The sequence below is a fragment of the Sceloporus occidentalis genome, unplaced genomic scaffold (assembly GCF_023333645.1).
Source record: "Sceloporus occidentalis isolate IW3139 unplaced genomic scaffold, rSceOcc1.0.p SCAF_5, whole genome shotgun sequence".
Taxonomy (NCBI): Eukaryota; Metazoa; Chordata; class Lepidosauria; order Squamata; family Phrynosomatidae; genus Sceloporus; species Sceloporus occidentalis.
This window is the reverse complement of record NW_028316985.1, coordinates 144,433,707-144,447,084: the sequence shown is the minus strand read 5'-3', so window position 1 is coordinate 144,447,084 and position 13,378 is coordinate 144,433,707. Positions and strand designations below refer to the sequence as shown.

The 13,378-nt window shown below is 42.4% G+C and overlaps 1 protein-coding gene across 1 annotated transcript in view; it reads left to right on the top strand.

Annotated features, from left to right (window-relative positions):
- Positions 1-6,819: 6,819 nt before the first annotated feature.
- SMAD1 (SMAD family member 1) overlaps positions 6,820-13,378 on the top strand; it is a 57,006-nt gene continuing 50,447 nt past the window's right edge. Inside the window, exon 1 of the mRNA XM_089525732.1 lies at positions 6,820-7,348. The gene's annotated coding sequence lies outside the window, so the exon portion shown is untranslated. The remainder of the gene's footprint in view (positions 7,349-13,378) is intronic.

Here is a 13,378-nt window from a genome sequence, read left to right as displayed (position 1 = left end):
ACTTATAAGACTATGCATGAAAATCTACTCATCGGCTTGTTTTTGAACAGGTAAACTACTTTCAAAACTTTGTACGCTATTTAGTATTTGAAATGCTACAAGTCTACTAGCCATTTTGTTGAGAAATAAGTTGAACAGGACTTACGCTCATATACAAGTGAGTACTAATGACAGTTTGAAGGAATGATGTGAAGCGAAGAAGCAAAACAATGGGGTTTACAATTGCATCATGACCAGAAAAGGAGAGGAACTTTGAATTTTGTACCTACTCTGTGTCAAAATCTGTTTTAATATAACACTTGGCAGGTTTTTTTTAACAAGATGTAACTGGGACAGGGCTCTTAAGAACAGGGAAAGTGTAATTAATTTGTTAAAGCAGGCTCATAGGAAGGGTGTCTTCCAAGATACAAATGGAAAACCATGTTAATCCAGTTATGTAAATGTCTCCAAGTGGAAAAGTTAGAAGGAAATAATTTATTTTCAAAGATGGTTCATACAATTCTCAGCTAATGTCACTGAGGCCTGTTTGCAGGGGTGGGGACATTCTTAAGGGACATGAGTGGGCCTGCTAGCAACTATTTTTCTTGTTCTGTAATGGTTTCAGCAGGAAAAAGGGACAGCTCCTGTATGCCTAGTGGGTGCTTTTAAAACCAGATTGCTATTACAGCAATGTAATATCTATAACCTGATATTCTAGATTCCTGACTTTGAAACTAGGAACAGTTGATGGAGTGAATTCTTTCATCCATCTATAGCTTGTGATGACAGGCAGTAAAGAAAGATAGCAGGCAAGTCCTGCCTGCTATTGTCTCAGTCTCCAAACTTTTAATTTAAAATCTTTAATCAGGGTCTTGGCTGCTACGGATGGATACATTAATCTGACCTAAGTAATGAATTTTGGTCTGAATCCCATCAGAACATAAGTACCAAAGATAAATGAGCATTCTGAGCCAAGCAAATATTTTTTGGCATCTAGATATTCAATTACTTCAGAAGTACCATCTAATTTAGAAGAGTGAAATGTATTTAATAATACTAGAATGTTTTCATTCCTCTGATGATTCTGTGTGCTTCGTGCCTTTTGCTTCATTCTATAGGAGAATACTCACTTCCATAGGAAAGATGGGATGAGATGGTGCTGTTTGCTTTTGGAATGGCTCTGTTGTGGTATAGAGACCCACTAATCCCAAAAGCTCTTCAAGAGCCCCCTTTTACTCTCAGAACAACTTTCTGTTCTTCTAAATCTAGCTTAGATGAGCTGTCATCATTTCTAATAAGAGACCTCTCACTTTTGGTTTATAACTGCCCAATCTTGATCAATATTTCTACGTCTTTGTTCATGCTTACAGCTCAGTCACTCCTTGTCTTATCTAGCATTTAAACAACAGTATAAGGCTGGGTTGTCAACTCTAATTTTTCTCCTCCCTTCTTGGTTGGACTCCGTCCTGAAGTGTGCAGACTATACAGGTGATGTGTGTGTGTGTGTGTGTGTGTGTGAGAGAGAGAGAGAGAGAGAGAGAGAGAGAGAGATTTGCCCTCAAATGCAAGGCATCTTACAAAAATTAAAACACATACAGATTAAAATACACATAGAGACTTGAAGACAGGCCTAATACCCTAAAGGCACCAGATCCATCTGATCTTGAAAGCTAAGCAGGGTCTTATTACTAAGATGGGAGACCACCAATGAATAGCAGTTGCTGTAGGGTACAATAACATCCAGAATCCATAAAACAGTGATACCTTTATTAAGACAACCAACATGCACAAAATACAGGTGCTGTAGGCTGTATTTCAAAAGAAGGAACTGCAAAACCACCTCTGAGTATGGTTTATGGGGTTGCCATAAGTCGACAAGTGACTTGAAGGCATATACACATACACAAGGTACGTGCACACAGAGAGAACATACAAAATGGTTGTTAAAATGTAATTAAGCTATCTTATTATTTTGTAATAACAATTTATTGGGCAGCTTCACCTGGCATGGAGATGATTTACTGCTATTAAGTCAGAGGTAGGATGTCAGATTGGATCTGGGACGAGGCTCCTGTAACTCTAATCCTTAATAGAGCCCAGAGCACACAAATCTCCATCAAGTGGGATGAGGGTACCTGTCCGCCCGCTCCGATCAAACCCCGACTTTCAGCTGTAGCAGTCTCCTTCCAGCATTGCCTTGCTGGTGGATAGTGGGCTGTCTGTGGAGAAGCACTCAGCTCTATTCTTGTAGCCAGATGCTCCCCTATGCTCTCTCCACCCACCCCACTCTCCAAGTCAGGGTTTGGAAGGTGAGGAAAGACAGGTACCTTTATCTAGCCTGATGTAACTTTATGGTACTTCGTCCTGCTCCAAGATCTGCTAAGGATTAAAGCTATAGGATTCCTGTCTTGGATCCAATCTGGCTACCCTAGTGAGGGGATGATGCTTCAGTGGCTTATTTTCTAGGTTTTCATAAACCCAGGAGAAACCTCTGCCCCTCCCCAAGTGAAAGCACATAAATCAGGTCCTTCCATTTTCTCGAGGAGCAAAATGCTTTGGACCAGCCCTGCCTTGCTGAGCTCTTCAGTATCAGTGAGTAGAGTAGGACACAAGCAGCTATTCTAGACTCAACAGAGACTTAATATTAATATGTGCTGCCCTTAATCACATGCAACTTTGTATGCTCCTGTTAAAGCAATACTGGCCTTTCTAAAGGGAATATAAATCCTTTCAGGTTATGATTATCTGTGACAGATATTCCTGTTATTACAATTCTATCTGAAACACTTAAAAAAATCTAACTACCTGTAGAAATGCCACCAATTAAGCCAGGGGTGTAACTCCCAGCATTCCTCACCATTGGCTATATGCGAATTGCAGTCCAACATCTGGAAGGTCACACTTTGCTCATCCCTGAATCAAATGCCATATTTGACTGAAATTCATTGTAATCAACATACAGCATATATTCCTTGACATATGGAAAACAAGAGTAAGCAAACAATAGAACACCAATGAAAACAAAAATTGCAATATAAGAGGGGAATAAATGATAGAACTGTAAGGGTTAATTCGAAATCAGTGAAAACAGATCCTTTGGGATCAAATTGGACCTAGATAGGTTGTGAGTAACATGTGCCATTCATTTCAATAGATCTGTTCTAACTGGAATTAGCATTACAGAACCATGTTCACATCTTTTATGGCTCATTCTAGAACAGGAATGGGAGCTGAACAGACACAGATGTTATTGTTGCAAGCCCCAGAAGCCCTAGCCATTGGTGAGAAATGCAGAGAACTACAGTCCAACAACATCTGGAGGCCTGCATGATTCCCATCCCTGCTACATGAGATGTTACATCTCTGTCACTACATAATACAGAAGCCCAGATATCTTCAAAGTTCAAACACAGGACTTTTCTGATTGCCTTTTCTTTTTATGTAACAAATAGCCTGCTGAGATAGGATGTTGAGCCATGAAATAATGATATCAGAATGTTTATGATGAGCTTGGCATCACTGAAGAGAAAGTGTTACTATATTTCTTTTTGAAAAGGATTAATGACTCTGGGGCTACTGGTGAGCCCAAGGACAAACAATTTCCTTTGCTGAACCTGACCTTCCTTGGCTTTGACTTCAAATAAAAAATACTTTACTTTGCATCCATGCTAGCTTCAGCTTTGCTGTGGGAGCCAAGTGCCCCGTTCCTCCAGGATTTGAGGCACCTACATAGAAAAAAAACCCCTACATTGTGATTCCAAGCTGATGAATGTGGGGGAAACAGTGCCACCACCATAAATTATAACCTTTATATCTCTCTTAACCACATACTAAAGAATCAGGAAGAAGAGGCAAGGGACATCCTTCATTTTACCAACTGTCAATAACAGGAGTGACTACTTAAACACCAAAAGAAGAAATACATCACCAATGAGAGTAAGGAAGAAAAAAGGACAAAAGAGGGGGAAAGGATGACATTAAATGAACACATTCTTATATATTATACAGAAGCAGATTTAGAAATAATCACTATATTTAAAGAGAAACACAATATATTCACAATATAGCAGTGAACAGTGTGATCAGATACCTTGTATGGCTTTCAGTCTTCTGTCCAAGCGTTGACAGCTAGCATGTCTCACAACCTTTGCTCAGCTGCATCAGGCTGGGTTCCAAGCTGGATGGGAGAACAGATACGATGCTGCTTACTATGGATTTCTCACATAGGTGCTACAAGTATTGATGGGCACCATTCCTTTCTGCTTTCCCTTCTTATCCTTTTCCATCTTTAAGCTGAACTAACAGCCTTTGAAAAAGAGGACACCTTCAGACAATAAACTGTTCTCTGACAGCCCTTGAAATAGACAACCTTCCTCTCAATCAGCCTGATAAACAATTATAGAAGAGTATGCTAAGGGTCACCAAATGACACAGTCCTCTTCATGCATTTTTGAATGAGCAGGCCCTTGTGGTCTGAGGGGTCTACTCAACTTGCCAATACAGGGCAACACACACACACACACACTGCTCAGACCATGGAATATTCCTGCAAAGTTTCACAATTAAGCAGGAATCTTCCAAATTTGATATTTGTTATTGTTGTAGGCTGTTAAGATCCCTAGCATCTGTTTATGAGCCGCCCGGCCTCCCCTCTGTTTAGCTTCCATCTAGGGATAAGCTTCCCCGCCATGGGACTACCAAGAGAGGACTTTGTCTTAGATATCATGATAGAAGCAAGGCAGAACAGAAGAACAGCAAGGAAGAACTAAAGCAATTTTAGTGGTTCAGTTCTAACTTCTACTTTTCCTTGCTTTCCTTTCATTCTCAAGTTGTTGTTGTTATTTAAATATCAAATCTAACAGCAATCATATACACCAGGGCTGGGGAAGATGTGAACCTACAGATGTTGCTAAACTGCCTTGGATTAATGGGACTTGCAGCTTCACTGTCCAGAGGAGCAAACATTGCACACCTATGGTGTACCCAGTATCATACCCATGCATCCTGATTAGGAAGGGCCCATCTACATTGTTCTTACAATGACAAATCCTACTTGACCCCATAAGCATACACATGTTGAGGATGGGGTGATTTGCCAAGAAAACCCCTTGATACGTTTGCGTTAGGGTCACATAACAATGACAACAAATGAACAAGAGCTCCAAGTTATCCTATCATCAACAGCCTTGCTCACATCTTGCAGACGCAGGGCCATGGATTCGTAGAACGAGTCTACCCGTCTGTAATAGTCCCCCTCTTTTCCTACTGCCTTCTACCTTACCAAGCATTATTGTTTTTTCTAGGGATTAATGTCTTCTTATGATATGGACAAAGTCTAGTTTAGTCATCTTGGCTTTTAGGTAGGATTCAGGCCAGATTTGCTTTAGGATGCATTTGTCTTTTTGACAGCCCATGGTGTCCACAGAAATCTTGTCCAGCATCACATTTCAAATTACAGTAGTTTATTTTCTTATCAGCTTTCTTCACTGTCCACCTTTCACAATCACACATAGAATTTGGAAATATGATGACATGGACAATCCTAACTTTAGTATTCAGTAATATATCTTTGCATTTCAGGATCTTGAATCCTATGGCCAGGGTTAAATGCAGCATTAGTCTGACCCAATGAAATCAATGGGACTCGTGTTGCTTGTGGTTGACATCAATAAGTCTATTTTAGTTGGGACCATCAATGAATTTAGCTCGTCTTTATCTTTGTGTGTGTCCATGCACACAGGCAGAAAAAGAGAGTCTTGTGACACCCAGGAGACTAAAACATTTATTGAAATAAAATTTTCCTCCAGTCCCCAAATTTCAAGTATAGCAGTAAGTTAAAACTTCTGTTGAGCAACAGAGTTTAGGCATCCAAAGAAAAAGGACAGGCAAAGTTACCAAGAGAAATGCAAACAGAGCAAACAGCAGACATGGAAAACACTTTTCAATATTCTGGTCCCCTCAATATTTGGAGAATGAAGGAAAATTAAATTTGGGTGGAGGGATGAGGAAGACGCACAACTTTATCACATGGGCAAAAAAGACAGAAGCATAGGATGCTTCCATCAATATCACGCAACGTGTGGATTATCACATGACATTGTTCAATACTGAGATCATCACGTGAATAAAGAGGAATTCTAGCCCCGGATTTTATTCACGGGACTTTCCCGTGAATAAAAAGCAGCACTAGAATTCCTCTTTATTCGTGCGATAATCACAATATCACGCAACATCATGTGATAATCTTTGCCTTATTGTGTGATATTGATGGGAGCATCCTGCTATGCTCCCGTCTTTTTTGTCCATGTGATAAAGCCCGCAGTTCTTACCTAGGATGACAATGCCCTCAGTTTGGCTCCTCTGTAACTTCACATCTGGTAGATATGGTACTTGAGGGAAGCATAATTTAGGGCTGTGGAGGGGGGCAGAATAGACTGAAAGGGATAAAATGTTCATTTCTAAGGAGATGGGCCAGTATGGAGAGGAGCCTCTCAGGTAGGGAACAGGCAGGAGGAAGGGAAGGTAGGAATCCTCCTTCACCTCCTCCTCCTTCCTCTTCCTCCTCCTTCCTCTTCCCCTTCTTCCTGCACCTTCTCTTCCCCTTCCCTTCCTTTTCTCCTTCTCCCCCCTCCTTCCTCTTCTCCTTTCCTCCTCCTCCTTCTCCTCACTCTTGTCCTTCTCCTTACTCCTCATCTTCTTCCTCCTCCTCCTCCTCTTCTCCTACTTCTCCCCCTTTCTCTTCTCATCATCCTTCCTCCTCCTCTTCCTCCCCTGCTCCTCTTTCCTCTTCTCCTTCTCATCCTCCTCCTCCTCCTTCCTCTTCTCCTTCTTATCCTCCACCTCTTTCCTCCTCCTCCTTTTCCCCTCCTCCTCCTCCTTCTTCCTTTCTTCTTCTGCTTCTTCTTAGCGAGGAGGAGAGAAAGGCAAAAGGGACGGGGCTGTTCCGTTTAGCCAGCCAGGCCTTCCTCCTCGGGGCTGGGCATTTGGAGAGGATCCCTAACTCGGCGGCCTAGTACTGAGTGTCTGTGTGTGTGTGTGTGTGTGTGTGTGGTTGTGTGTGAGTGTGTGTATATATGTGCCTGTTGTGTATTGGCAGCGGAGTAAGTGGAGGCTGGGTGGTTCCGACTCTCTGACGCCAGTGAGACCAGATCAATCCAGGAACAGCGGCGCAGCGCCGGGAAAGCAGGAGCGGAGCAGGGGGGAAAAGGAGGAGAAGAAGAAGAAGAAAGAGAAGGAGAAGAAAAGAAAAGAAAAGCCAGGACGGAGAAGGAGGGGAGGAGGAAGGATCCCTCCAATCTGCCCAGAGTGGGGCGCCTTTTTGTGCATGCTTTTCCTTCTTCTTCTTGGAGCCTCCTCCCAACTTCAGCCGGTAAGACCAACTCTTCTTCCTTTTCTCCTTTCTTCTTCTTTCCTTCCTAATGGATCTGCTCCCCTTCTTTTGCAAAAACCTCTCCTCCATCGTCGTTTGTTTCTTGCTCCACTCCCATTTTAGTCCTCTTGTCCCCGAAAAGGCCTTGGAAGAAGAAGGAGGAGGGGGAGGAGGAAGAAGAAAGGGGGTCCCTTTTTCTCTCGACCCAGGGGTCCTCCTTTTTCCAGGACCTGCCCTCCATTTAAACCTTCTGCCCAGGAGAGATCACAAAATGCCTTCCATTTTTAGCATGGCTGGGGGGGGCCAGAGGTCCTCCTTTTCCAGGACGTGCCCTCCATTTCAAACTTCAGCTGGGATCCCAAAATGCCTAGAGATCCTTCTTTTTCCAGGACCTGTCCTCCATTTCTACCTTCTCTCCAGAAGGAACCCCAAAGTGTCTAGAGGTTCCTCCTTTTCCAGGATGTGTCCTCCATTGCAACCTTCAGGAGGGAGTCCAAAATGTCTAGAGGTCCTCCTTTTCCAGGGCGTGTCCTCTATTTCAACCTTTCCTCTCCAGGAGGAATTCCAAAATGTCCTCTATTTTTAGCACGGCTGGGGACGACGACCAGATGTCTTCCTTTTTCCAGGACCTGTCCTCCCTTTCAACCTTCAGGAGGAATCCTCAAAAAATGCCTAGAAGTCCTCTTTTACCAGGACGTGTCCTCCATTCCATCCTTGTTCTGTCCAGGAGGAATTCCAAAATATCCTTGCACTTTTTAGCATGGGGGACTAGACGTCCTCCTTTTCCTGGACCTGTCCTCCATTCCAACCTTGCTCTGTCCAAGAGGAATCCCAAAAAAGGCCCTCCATTTTAAGCATAAGGGTGAATTTACATTCCTAGAGGAATGCTTTCAAGCCTTTTGTTTTTGGTGCTGGTGTGTGTCCCACAGTTTTTCCTTCAACCTCCTCCATTTTGTGGTGCCTTGGCTGTGAGTCCCCTATATCTTTTCCATTCCCTTTATCTCTCTGGATAAAGAGGAAAAAAGGAGCAAAAGGGTTTTATATGGGGAGCCTGAGTTCCCCTCATGATGGCGGCGAAGGCCTCAGTGAAGGAGTCAATGGTTGTTAACTTCGCAGCCTTCAAAAGTTTTCTCTCCTTTTCCTTCCCTCTCTTTGTAGATGGAGGCCCTTTTTGTGGATGGCGCCTTCTTCCCTCTCAAAGGCCTGGAAGGAGGAATAAAATCGAAATATACATGAAATGAAATAAAAATATACCCTTCCCCCACTTTCTCTTGGCTGCTTTTTTGTGTTCAAAGGCCAAGAAAACTTCCACAGCTTTCCTTTCTCCAAAAAACTTCCCATTTTAGTTTCTCCATAGTCGGCAGAAAAGGCTGGGTTTTGCCATCTGAAAGAAAGGAAGGAAAGAAAGAAAGAAAGGCCCAACCGACACAATGGAGTAGTATTTTTCTTTCTGGACTCTAGAGTTTATCACACTGAGGCGTTAGTTTTGGCATTAAAGAGAGATTAAAGCGCGTTTTAAAGCCTCCCACAAAGAAAGCGGAAATGGCGAGTAATTGCGCAGATGGTTTTCGCACACAATCGATGTTGGCAATGCGTCGTCGCTGAAATCCCCAAAGTAAAAAAGATGCGTGTTAATGCGTCTTTGTGACCGCTTTAATGGTGGGTTTATGCACGACGCCGTGTGAAATCGTTTCACGTAATTACTCTATTATTCTGGGGTATTTGTGGGAGAAACTCCCAATCTGCTTTGTGTGATAAACTTTTCACATTTGATGTTTCTGAGGCGTATGAACCCCACCACCATCATCATCATTTCAGGCCCAAAACACACTGCAGAAATAATCCAGTTTGAGACCGCTTTAACTGCTAGGGAATGCTGGGAATTGTAGTATATTGTGACACCACAGCTCTCTGAAAGAGAAGACTACATGTCTCCCAAAACTACAGTTCCCAGGATTCCCTAGCATTGAGCACTGGCAGTTAAAGTGGGCTCAAACTGGATTATTTCTGCGGTGTGTTTTGTCTCCCTAGTAGCACAAGTTTTCCCCTTGTAATGTTCCCCCGTCTTTCTTTTTTTTTGAAATTTCCATTTATTAGAGCAGTGGTCCCCAAAAACTGCTCTTTAAGTGATTTTGGACTTCATCTCCCAGAATTCCAGAGTATTTGCCAACATGCCTGAGACTTCTGGGAGCTGAAGTCCAAAATCTCTTAAAGGGCACGCTTTGGGGACCACTGTTTTAGAGGGACAAGACCCATTGTCTTATGTCTGTGGATTGAGGAAATGGCATTCTAGGCTAAACATCTTACAGAACTACAAATCCCAGAACTCCATATTATTGAGCCATGGCAGTTGAAGGCCCAAAACAGACTACAGAAATAATCCAGTTTGAGACCGCTTTAACTGCTCTGGCTCACTAGGGAATCCTGGGAATTGTAGTTTGTTGTGGCACCAGGGCTCTCTGGCAGAGAAGGCTAAATGTCTCACAAAACTACAGTTTCCAGAATTCCCTAGTACTGAGCCAGAACAGTTAAAGCGGTCTCAAACTGGATTATTTCTGCAGTGTGTTTTGGACCATCATGGTGTCAACCTGGATTATTTCCCATCAGGGTCCATCCACACTGCAGAAATAATCCAGGATTGACACCACTTTAACTGCCATGGCTCAATGTTACAAAATTCTGGAAACTATAGTTCTGTGAGACTTTTGGCCTTCCATGTCAGAGAGCCCTGGTGTCACAGCACACTACAAATCCCAGAAGTCCATAGCAATGAACTATGGCAGTTAAAGTGGGTGTCAGCCTGGATTATTGGATGCAGATTTTCTCACTCAGCATCTAAAATATCTACCTTTTTATTCCAGAAACCATTATAGGAAGCCCAGAGAGCTTGTGGGAAAGCGAGAACACTGGTTTTCTAGCCCTTTGTTAATAGTTGATGAAGCTGTGTGTGGGCTGACTTAGTTCTTCCTTACGCGGCATAAATAGGAATCACTGCTTTAATTTGAGGAGTGGCTTCAGGAAACGATTGATCTTTATTCTAACTAAACATACATTCGGGGTGGGGGTGGACTCAAATTAAGGAACGTTTAATTTTTGCTATCCCATTTCCAGCAGCGGTGGCTTGGTGAACAGGCATATTGTAAATGGGTGGAGGATGAATCACTCTTGCATACTAATAGAAAGCTGCTCTTAATTAAACTGAACGTGCATCCGGAGTTTATACTTGAATTGCAGCCTCTCACGAAAATGCAAAAATCTGTTTTAAATGTTACAGTTAGAAGCTGCGTCAGTTCACTCCTGCACTCTGTATGCCTTTTTGTCTCTTTAAGAATGGCAGCCGAGTAAGTAAAACCCCACAAAGATTTCCCCCCCAAACATTTGGCTGCTGAGAAGTAACATGGAAGATCATACTCTTCCAGGCACTTAGCAAGCTTAAATTTATGAGTGATTATTTTTCTAAAGGCATGTTACACCTAGAAACAGACAGCAGATATCTGCTGAAGACTGAAAGCAACTTAGGACCACTTCTGCGTTGTCTGTTCTCAAGAGGGCTTTGAATTGCTCTGGCCTTTGATAACAGCAATACCTGGAGGACCTTTTGTCCTCAAAACATAACTAACTGGGTCTGCAGGATACATGTTAAATCAGAAGCGCAGAGAACCTTACAATGTGTCCTAGCTATCTCTACAGATAAGATCATTTTAGTTCAAGGCCAGATTGGGTTACAAGGGTACTGATTTGTCCTTGTGTCAAGCCTGACCCTTTCTTTCATTCTCTCACACAAATGTAATCAAATACCGTTCTTTTTTCTGATACCCTTCTTCCTGCTTTTGAGTTCACACACATATGCATACGATCTGATGACTTTAAATACCTTTGAGGAGCATTTAGAGAGGCAAAGATAATGCAGTTGGTCCTCCACATTTGTGGTTTTGACTTTTGCAGATTTTATTATTTGTGGATTTGGTTAATGTGTTCTCTGTAGGAATCTTCAAGCCCTCCAGCACAACTCTGACAGAAGTTGGCCATAGAGTTGTGCTGGACAACCTAGAAGTTCCTAGAGAAAACACTTTTCTAGACATTGAATGATTCTGTGATCAACTTCTGGCAGATGTTGACCACAGAGTTGCGCTGGAGGACCTGGAGATGCCTAGAAAGGTGTTCTTTCTGATAAAAAGAATAGCATTTATTTGTGTTTTTTCCACATTCATGGGGGTCCTTCACCCATAACCCCAGTGAATGTGGAGGGACCATTGTATAGACCACCTTTCTCCTGGTGCCCTCACATACATTGGACTGCATCCCCAGTCACACTCAAGAAGATCAGTGTTCATAATGGTGATGGGCAGGACGAGTGAACCTCTAAGGCTCCAATCCCACATTTAAAAAAATTCTGTGGGAGAAAGTTAGAATGCAAATTTAGAAACTAAGGCACTTGCATTTTTCATTCTGCCTTCCCCTCCTTCCCCCCTGTTAATGCACATCTGACGCCATTCACAAATTATGCTCTTCCTGCTTCAAATATCACCGTATCCTCTTGAGCCAAAGTGGGAGAGAACATTTTCCCACCTGCTCATACCGGATGCTACCTTATACTGCCCCATGAATAGACTTGGATATGATCCCACTAACTGATAGTTTATCCTATCCCATCATCGTTTCCTTCACCGCTCCCTCCTCTGCCCCTTTAGAACTATAAAACTGATGGGGGAAGGATACTTGTCCATGTGCATAACCTTTTGAAAGCAAACACACACAGTCCACCTCTCCTTCTTAGAACAATGGGAAAAGGGTAGACAGGAAGGATTTGTCTAACACTGGTAACACTAGTACGTATGTTCCTTCTCCATCCCCTCTTTTAAAATACTGGGTGGAGGGGAGTGCATCTGTAGACAGACAACACAAAATTAAGGAAAGCTGAAATGTGATTGTAAATCCAGAGTCCTGCATGCCTGACAGTCCCTTTTAAAATTGCTTGTTCTGTTGTTTTTAAAACAGCGTATCTGTCTTCATTGCTTGTGTGCTTGTTGAGGAATAATAACTCAGAAGTGCTTTTACATGTATGAAGTCTGTGTGTATCTTAAAATGAAAGCATGGCAATTATTATTTCCAAACCAATTTCTCACTGCATTCCAGCTTAACGCGTGTAAACAGAGGACAAGATCAGCCTAGGGAGAAGGTAAACTTGAACTAAGCTGTGTTGGCAGTGCAGCAGCCCTTACTGTCAAGTATACGTGCTGTCTTCTGGTGTGTAATCCTGCAAGGCTAATGGAGGCATCATCTAGGCTTTATAAATAATGTAAGCTGTGTATAATGTGGACTCCCCAGAGACTTCAGAGAGCATCATTACTTGCCTTTCCAACCTGCTGTAGATCTCAAATTGACTTACGGCAGTGAAATGCAAAATGATACATCAAGATGACATGAGGGGGTCAGCTGGTGAGCTTTTTTGTTCAGTTATTATAATGAAATATATTATGATAGTAAGTATCAGAATCACTTGACAATATTCTTCCTTTGTGTGGAATATAGAGGTGAATTTTCAGAAGTGATTCATTGTAAAAACAGCCTGTCTTCTTTAAAAAAAAACCCTTTTAGTGCTTTATTTACTTTATGTTTATATATGCCACCTTTCTCCCAGAGTGGTACCCAAGGTGTCTCACAAAAGGAATCAATTACAGTGGACCCTCCATATTTGCGGATTTGATCAATTTGTTCTCTCTAGGAATCCCCAGGTCCTCCAGAGAAATTCTGCTGAAAATTGACCATAGAGTTGTGCTGGAGTATCTAGATATTCCTAGAGAAAACACTTCTGTAGGCATTTGTAGGTCCTCCAGCATGATTCTGTCTATGGTCACCTTTTGGCAGATGTTGACCATAGAGTTGCACTGGAGGGCCTAGAGTTTCCCAGAGGTAGGTCTCTTAAGTAAAAATGTAGTGTTTTTATATGCATTTTTTTTCACTTTCACGAGGGTCCTGTGGCCCTAAACCCCGCGAATGTGGAGGGACCACTGTAAAATCTTAACAATA